Below are 10,105 nucleotides of genomic sequence, written 5' to 3' on the forward strand. Positions count from 1 at the left end.
AAGCAGCATAAGGGAGGGTGTATGTCGAAGGAATGCGGCATAAATGGATGCACTTTCAAGCATCATCCCCTGTTGCACAAAGAGCTGAGCGCAACGTCTTCAACAGCTAATAATGATCAAGCAAACGAAGCACAGGCGTGCAACACTCATCAGGGAGGATCCAGTGCCATCCTCTTTCGCTATGTTCCGGTTGTAGTATACGGTGATGGTAACAGTGTACATTGTTATGCATTCTTGGACGACGGATCCTCGTTAACGCTAATGGACCAAGACCTAGCTGAGGAGCTGAATCTTTCAGGAGAGCCCAATCCGCTATGTCTCAAATGGACAGGAGGTACACACCGTTCGGAAAACAACTCACATAAGGTAGCGTTGGATATTTCTGGTCTTAAGGGTAAGCGTTTTCACTTTGATAACGTTCGAACAGTTAGTGAGCTTCAGCTACCACCTCAATCACTCGATGTTAAACAGCTTCAATCTGAATACCGTCATCTTAGAGGTGTCCCTGCGCAATCGAACCGAGACGTCCGCCCACGCCTGCTAATCGGCGTTCAGCATGCCTACGCGACACTCGTGCGAAAAAGCCGAGAAGGGAGGGTTGGTCAACCTATTGCATTAAACACCAGTCTTGGATGGACTATATGTGGTGGAGTCCCAAACGGTCAATCGATGAGCATGCTACACTACGCATATCATGTCAAACAATGCAATCATGATGATGTTGATAAGATCAACGACAATATGGAACGTGCGTTAAAAGATTTTTTTGCTATTGAGAGCTTAGGTGTTACTTCCTCTAATAAGGAAATCCGCTCTCAAGATGATTAACGGGCCATTCAGCTTCTAGATGATCTCACTCTGTTCAATGGGAAGAGATACGAAACAGGTTTATTGTGGAGAAACGATAATGTAAAATTGCCGGACAGCAAACCAATGGCTTTAAAGCGAATGTATAGCATTCAACGGCGCATGGAAAAGGACCCAGACTTGGTGCGAATTCTGGACGAAAATCGGGCGGATTATCTAAATAAGGGCTATATACGCAAACTTACCACCGCGGAGCTGGAGGAAAACCACAAACGTGTATGGTACTCACCAGTATTTCCAGTGACTAATCCAAATAAACCAGGCAAGGTTAGGCTTGTCTGGGATGCGACTGCTGTGGTGAATGGTGTCTCGTTAAATTCATCTCTACTTGCTGGTCCTGATTTGTTAACTTCGCTAGTTTCTGTCCTTTACAAGTTCCGCGAGCATCGTTTCGCAATATGCGGTGACATTCGCGAAATGTTCCACCAAGTTAAAATTCGTAATGAAGACCAGCACAGTCAGCGCTTCTTATGGTGGGACAAAGAGGATAGGAAAAAACTCAATACCTATGCGATGCAGGTGATGACGTTTGGGGCATGCTGCTCACCCGCGAGCGCGCAATTTATAAAGAACCTGAACGCAGAGCGTTTCAGTGAAGATCTGCCAGCCGCTGCGAAAACGATAGTACAATGTACGTACGTTGATGATATGTTGTGTAGTGAGGAAACGGAAGAAAAGGTCATCGAATTGGCGAAATCAGTCCGATTTATCCACGAGCAAGGCGGCTTCGAAATCCGTAATTGGACATCAAATTCGAGGTCAGTTCTGGCTGCACTTAAGAGTGAGACGTGTTTATCAAAAAACCTCGATCTATCATCTAGTCTGGCAACTGAAAAGGTTTTAGGCCTCTGGTGGTGTACCGATTCAGATTGCTTCACCTTTAGAATAAATTGGAGCAGATTAGGAAAAGATCTACTAAAGGCAAAGCGGCGTCCCACGAAACGGGAGGTTCTGCGAACTATGATGCCTATATATGACCCGCTAGGTCTTGCAGCACATTATCTCATGTATCTCAAAATGCTTTTCCAAGAGATCTGGCGATCTGGTGCTAGTTGGGACGACGAGATCAATCAGCAATGCTTTGAAAAATGGCAGACATGGCTTAAGCTTCTACCCGAAATAGAGAATTTAAAGATTCCACGATGCTACAGACTCCGAACGTCAGCTGGTCCAGAAACGGAAATTCAGTTGCATACATTCGTCGATGCCGGTGAGAATGGTATGGCAGCCGCTGTATATCTTCGCTATGCAGAGAAAGAGAAGGTCGAATGCTCACTTGTTGGCGCGAGAACCCGCGTAGCACCGCTCAAATATCTCATCATCCCAAGACTGGAGCTTCAGGCGGCGGTAATTGGAGAAAACTAGCCCACCTTATCAGTGAAGGATTAACCATTAGCATCACAAAACATGTATATTGGTCAGATTCAAGGAACGCGCTTTCGTGGATAAGAGCTGATCACCGTAGATACAGCCAGTTTGTGGCTACACGTGTAAGTGAAATTCTGGATTTGACTAACGTTTCCGATTGGAACTGGGTTCCTACGAAGTGGAACGTGGCGGATGAGGGAACAAAATGGCAAAGTCGTCTAGTACTAACGAGTGACAGCAAATGGTATAAAGGACCTGACTTTCTCTATCAACGCGAGGAAAAATGGCCAGTGACACCGGACAAAATGGTTGAACCTATGGATGAACTACGAGCGAATATTCACGTGCACACCGAGACTCAGAGGATGGCAGTTCCGATTAACAACTTTCAAAGTCTGAGAGGTATGGTCCGAGCAACTGCACTCGCCTTACGGTTTCTGAGGAACGCACGTCCGAAATGCTTCACTCGAATTAGTGGTGGTCTAACCAGTGAAGAAATCCGCAATGCTGAGGTTTTCCATTTCCGTGCTGCGCAACAGGACGCCTTCCGAGAAGAGCTTTCTGTTCTAATGAAAAACGATCTCAGGCTATTACTTCCCAAACGAAGCCCGCTTTATAAACTTAATCCCTTTGTCGATGAGCATGGATTGATTTGTATGCGAGGCAGAACCGGACTGTGCGAGTTTCTGCCTCGGGATGCTGTAAATCCCATAATACTTCCTCGAGAACATCCTGTCACACACCTTGTTGTCAAAAGCTACCACGAAAATTTTCACCATCGAAATCATGAATCGGTCATTAATGAGATCCGACAGAGATTCTGCATCAGTCGATTACGCAGAGTATATGCGAAAATGAGATTCGAATGCCTACACTGCAAGCTGCGAGATGCTCGCCCACGCCCTCCACAAATGGCTGATCTGCCTCGCTGTCGTTTAGCAGCGTTCGTTCGTCCGTTCACTTACACCGGGGTAGATTACTTTGGTCCTATGGAAGTTGCAAAATGGAGGAGAGATGAGAAGAGATGGGGAGTTCTTTTTACATGCCTATCTATCCGTGCTGTTCATATTGAAGTAGCTAGCTCACTTACCACAAACTCTTGCATAATGGCAATAAGAAATTTCATTGCACGCCGAGGAACTCCAGCCATATTCTATAGTGACCGGGGAACAAACTTTATTGGTTCGGACCGTGAACTGAAGCAGGCATTATAAAAGGTTGACCAACATAAAATGGCCCAAGAGTTTGTCCTCGGAGACATCCTGGCGCTTCAATCTTCCGGCAGCTCCCCATATGGGAGGGAGCTGGGAGCGATTTATACAGTCTGTCAAGCGAACTTTATCTGAGGTACACCTGTCTCCCCGCCCAAGTGATGAAGGGCTCAGGAACGCGTTGATCGAAGTAGAGGGTATCTTAAATGCCCGACCACTCACTCACGTACCCATACAAGACGAAGCCAGTCCAGCTCTCACTCCAAACCATTGGCTTCTGGAAAGCTCAGATGGGGCCAAGCCATGGTCACTTCTCGATAAGAACTCTATTGCTTTTAAACGTGGTTGGCATTTGTCCCAAAAATTCGCAAACCAATTTTGGACCAGGTGCTGGCTGCTGGCCAAAGGGGCGGGTCATTGGTACAGTGAATCGCGATGGACAGGTACGGACTGTGACCATTAAAACGTCAACTGGTATATACAAGAGACCAGCTGTGAAGGTGGCAGTGCTTGACATAGAGCATGAGACAAAATTAGCTGACTCAGAGGCGGAGTCAGCGAACAAGGGGGGAGTGTCTTCGGAGCTGGGTGGTTCTGTGTGCACCTCCTCATAGCGCATCACACATGCAGAAAGAGACGTCATCATGACAGTTTAGCGGAAAGAGCGAGAGAGAAATGATAGATACGTCAGCGTATCTGCTGACTTGCAGAAATAGAAATTGAGCGAACTCGACAGCGTTGAGTGCTAATTTCTGACGATCCTAAAATTATAAATCCAAAAATCCTAAAATTATTATTTTAAAAATTTAATCTGGTGAAAGAATTTACTTTTTTTTGTAAGATTTGGACCACTGCGACCATTATTTTGATCTTTTGTGGTATACCTCTTCTTTAGTCTAAGTACTCGTGGCAGACATATCGCTATTGATGGAAGTGATCAAGGAATTTACTTATAGTAGTTATTAATAAAAACCTAAATATTAATGCAGTGAAAAACTTATTTAACGGAAATAAGTGTATACGGCAGAGTGGTTACGGTGAGAAGCGAGGTTAATTGAATTTAACTGAAATTAATTTAATATTCAGATAGTAATTCACGTGGCAACAACTATCGACGGAATAAACGACATACAGAAACGGAAAAGATAATCGAAGCACTAAAACGTAAGAATATTGTAAACTAGTTAAAACCTAACCCTAAATTGAAACTTATACGTACAGGAATTAAAAACGGATCATACTTCGCACGAATAAACTGGCCGTTAAATATTCGGAAAGCAACTTTCTTTCATCTATTTCTTGTTGCAGCGCGATACGCAAGCAACATCCGTACGAAGTGTAACCTGTATGTTGCAAGAATGCCGGACAACTACCCTGCGAAGATGGTGTTCGCCTCGAATCCGGTAGGAGGAAGACAACTAGGGGCGTAGCGGAATTTGGATAGACCAGGTGGAGCTAGATCTGGCAGAGAGCACCAATGTCCCAGGGATTGGAAAGCGGCAGCTAATAACCGAGTGAGTTGAAGAAACTTTGTAAATCAGACCATGTCATTATGACGGAATGCCAAATAAATGAACAAATAGTGTTCAACAACATCGACCATACTCGAGTAGCTGAATTCCGACCATTATCCGTTGCTGTTAAGTATCGGTTCTGAAGTTGAGGTTCGCCAGCAAATTTGCCGAGACTATCTGGCTGGCATTTGGATGAAGTGTCGGTCTGCGTGTCAATTTCAATCAGCAAATCGAGACTACCGAGAACATTGATGGGGCTGTCAAGGAGATCCAAGTTACCGTTCATCGGGTCCAGGAGAAAAAATATATGACAGATTCTGGCTAACCGTTAGTCCTTCGATTTTGATTCCACTACTAACAAATGAGTCAGGTTCCGTAATATCTTTTGGAGAACTGATTTTTTTTTCAAATTTCGTCAAGATAATCTCACCAAAATACCACTTTCTAAGTTCTTATCAATTTGGTAACAGGCAGGACCGGATTTAGGTGGTGTGGAACCCGGGGCATAAATTTTCGTGGGACTCTCTTTCCTCAAAACAAACGAAGTAAAACAAGTTTCGCTTCACTGGAAGGTCACAAACAAAAAAAAAAGATCGTCACTCTGTCTTCCCATCTGGCTCTAAACTAGGGGGCTCTTCGAATCGGGAGGCCCGGGGCATTCGCCCCCTTGTCCCCCCCTTGAATCCGGGCCAGGTAACAGGTTACCTAATCATACAATCCAACACACCCCTAACATCTTTCCCAAGGAGCAGAAAGTGACGATAGACTAGGTCAAAAACGCCATCAAACAGCCCAAAAAAAATGGAAGCGCTTGGCTTTGATGCTATATTCAACATTAAATGATTAGCTGTACCAACCATTTAACAGATGCTTTGAACTTGAATATTTTACACAAAGTTGGAAAATACCGGAGGTCATTCCAATACAATAGCCGAATATAGATTTGGACTCGTTCAAAAGTTCTTATCTTTCCAAACTATTCGAGAAACACATTAAACCCCGGCTGTTGAATTTTGCCGACTTCCACAACATCTTCCTTGAGGAACAGTTTGGCTTCCACAAAGGCCACTACACTGTCAACCAACTTATGCGTGTTACGGACATCGTTAGCCGGAATGAAGCTGTAACTAAAACCTCTGCCAGGGCATTGTTGTATGTCTAAAAGGCGTTCGACAATGTCTAGCTTGATGGCCTGGTCTGTAAGCTGCAGAGGTTCGGTTTTCCGATCTTTCTGGTGAAGATTTTCACAAACTGTTTGTCGTCCAGAACATTCCAGGTCTGTCTAATCAACATTAGCTCTGACACTTTTGAAATTGGTGCCGGGGTTCCCCAGGGAAGTATCAGTTACATCAGACATCTCGGCCCTACCTGGTGGAGGTAAACTATCTCTGTTTTGAAACCACACTCATATATAAGGTTCGTGTGATCAGAGCTAGATCAAGCCCTGGATGCTTTAGCTGAATACTTCAATTACTAGAAAATCTGTATCAATAGGGCGAAGACTCAGGCTATCATTTTCGTTCACTCGAAATCGCCGCGGCTTGTTCCGACTGACGATGTTAGGGGGCTCCACTTTTGACAGAGTAATTGCTCGCTGGGTTCGTCGCGTTGGCTTATCAAAAAAAACTCTTTTAAGTCTGAAAAAGTTATCTTCACTAGGGGTATTAAAATTTACAGGAATGGTTGAAAAGCTATAATCTTCCTTTTTATTCTAGTTTGAGCCATGAGACAAAACCTGTGTTAATCATTGTTATCGAAAACTTCTACTTCTCGAATTCGAAGATGGCCTAATCAAATCTAACTGTCATCAAGTAGCTCTCACGGCGGCCGTTTGCACGGGGACCCAATAATTAAATGTCCTCATTTAAAGCTGCATGCTGGTAAGCACATAAACGCGTTGTATTTCAACTTCTCCCGTTATCCTCGACTTAAAGCCTACTTACCAATATTCTACCGAACTCAACTAATCAACCAGTTTGTAAGTCAAAGTGACATCAATACCTAGTTGGTCAAATTGTTCCCAAAAGCCTTCGAGCGTGTAACAGTTGTCAATCGAACATTGACGCCAGGCGTTAATTTTTTCACTTACTCACCGACTTACTGACACTAGATGGTGCTGAAAGTGGAGCCAGAAAAACGAACGAATAGCCGAACATTTAACAACCAACCGAAAGGATTGTCTTCCGCACTGCCGCCCGGGGACCAGCAGGACTCTTGTGCGAGTGGGTTTCCAATTAGAAGGAAAGTCGGTCGCCCGATCAGATGGCTTTCCGGGACGGATGTATGCTGAGCTCGCAGCTGTCTGCGTTCTCCCATTAGCCTAATGTTTTATGCCAATTTGCTGTCGAATTGAAGACAATCGACCGTTCTGGCGAACGAAGAAGTCCGGTATGTAGCTTTGTCCAACGCGTAACGCAACCGTTATCTTATTGAACTACGGTGTGTCTGTTTCCCAATGGAGGGTTTCTTTCACACTTTTTTTTTGTTATCCAACGTCAGCTCGGTGTCATATAGCCGGAGCTGCTTTCAGCGGGTGGATTCTTGCTTTTTTTTGACAATTTTTCGCTCGCATCAAATGATGGCAGGAATTTTTCGTTGAATGGGGAAAACCGAGAATGTTTTTGTGCTTCGATTCTGTGCTGCATCATGACATGTGCTATGAACAGGATCACATAAAAGCTTTTTTCAATGGAGCTTCCCGCAAACGAATGCTTCGTGTCTATAAATCTTGTTCCTATCGTTATACAACTTTCTATTAACACAGGCTATCATTTGATCATAACTCAGTGATAGCGGATGCTTGCAGTCGCTCGTTTGCGAATGAGTTTTTGTTTTTGAAGCGGTTTAGTTTTGTTTTTGTTGTTGCCCTGCCATGCTACATGTTGACAGTCCTCATCTGAATATTGTGGTGAAAATATTTTCGCTCTTTCGAGTGGCACTTCATACGGCGCTCTGGATACCGCTTGAATTGAATACGAATGAATGCTTTCAGTAATGGGAAAGAAAGTTGAAGCAATTACTCCAAGCTTTTTATTATTTTTTTCCAAACGTTGGAGTATCAAGTGCAGACGTATTTCGGTTAATGCTCAATGATTCAAGGCAACACTGAATGCATTGAATAAATTCAGCAACGCTAAACATTAATGAGATTTATTTCAAAACGTAGTTACAAATATCAAAAAAAGGATGATACTATTGCTTTCAAGCGGTAAAATTAAATTGAGCACTCGGAACTGTTTAGAAATTTTGTAAAAATTTGAAAAAAAAACCTTCCATAATAATGCAGCTTAAAAGTAAACAGTACTGCAAATATTAATCACGTTCGGCTAACTATGATTGAGTCTGAAGTTATTGCGGATGGAGAAAAAAATCCGCAAGCTCATATATTCTCACACGAATGATCCAACCATATGAATATCGGAGTAGATAATAAAAAACACGATTTGTTTGCCAGCCACTGCACTGTCAGACTGTCGTTATTTACCCGTGCTTTGATGTATTGCAGAAACGCGTTATGAAACCAGCCAGAACTAATTCATTGCAATATTTTACCACCGGAAGGCTCTGGAAGAAACGTGGCGCTATAACGACTTCATAACACATATTTCCATTTGATTGCTTCGTGGATATTCAATTCTCCTATCTAACCTCAACTAAGCTCATTAGGGGTGTCTAAATTGGAACTGAATCAGTTTTATAGATTTTATTTCAATTCAATATAAAGATCAAACAATCAATTCTATTCTCCCTTCACGCATGCAATTAAATGCACCAGAACCCTCAAATTAACCCCTTCATGATCTAGTAAGCCCAATATCATCCTACCCATCGTTCTTACACCTGTTATTATCCAAGGTGAATTCATGTACGATCCAACCGTGTCAACCCAATTCATGTAACATGCAATTTACATTTCACCTACATATCGCAGACCCTCATTCCCGCGAGTAGAGCAATCCCATTGTTACCGAAAATAATGGAAACGCTAAAATTCCGTTGGTCCGTCCCAATCATCGCCGGTTAGAATATGTGCGCTAGAGTACTTTTAGCGAAAGACGAGCGGACGGATTCAGCGTTCATTCAGCGAACGTAAACTAAAGTGAACCATTTTAGCTTTCCCTTTCGGGTGGCCGTTATTGGGAGAAATTTGATGCTAGCGCTGTCGCACCGCTTCTAAATCCCATCATCAACATCCACAGGTGAGAAAGGGCGTGTTCCGTCGTTTCTAGAGTTCCGCAGCTTGTTGAAAGTGCACACGAAGAGCAGGCTGATGGCTTACAACCGCGTCACGATTTGATATGTCGTCACCACAGCAGCACCCGGTTGCATTGGGTAACGCGATCAGTGTTAAAAGCTGGAGGTTTTTTGATGGGGGTTGGAAAGCTGAGGTTCGTGATTTACACAATACATTTTTACGGCTCTCTTTTTAGGTTTCCAAAATTATTCGAATAAAATTATTGATGTATACTACCTTGAACCCCAACCTAATTTTCGATGGCAACGCTGCTGATTCGTGATATTGAACCTTCCGAAGATTACATGTCTCGCTCGGAAAGTGCCAGTACCGACGAAGAACCGGAAGCAGGAAATGAATCCTTCCTCGCTAAGGCGTACGTGCGTGGGAATCAATCCGTTTGGTGACGATTCCAGCGCGGTGAACGTCGTCAATTGACTTGCCGTGTTGAGAAATGCTTATTTACTGTGCTCCGTTGTCAGCTGACTGTCTGACTGATGATAACGAATCCGCCGCTGCAAATTGGAACCGCTGGGATCGACGGTCTGGTCGAAAATGATTTATGGGGAACGTTTCTAAGCCATCATCATCAACCGACAGCTACGAAAAGTCAATTTACAGCATCCGTGAATCCAATCTCCAATTAGTTCAACAGACGTTTAGACGCCAAGCTTTCGAATTGGTTGAAAATAATTGCTTAACAGCTTGCTTTGATGTAGGCCCAAATTCGTTTCAAGCATTCTAGATTGAGAATCCGGTAATAATATTTTTTGTTTGATCTGAGCAGAATTTGGCATTTGAATTTAGTAAGTGTAGGTATGGATGAAAATACCGAAAAGATTTGAGGCTACCAATAAGTGTGATTTCAACCTAGTTGTCTTGTGTTGTGTTGTGTTATAATACATTTTTTA

Source organism: Wyeomyia smithii, chromosome 1 (genome assembly GCF_029784165.1).
Source record: "Wyeomyia smithii strain HCP4-BCI-WySm-NY-G18 chromosome 1, ASM2978416v1, whole genome shotgun sequence".
NCBI lineage: Eukaryota > Metazoa > Arthropoda > Insecta > Diptera > Culicidae > Wyeomyia > Wyeomyia smithii.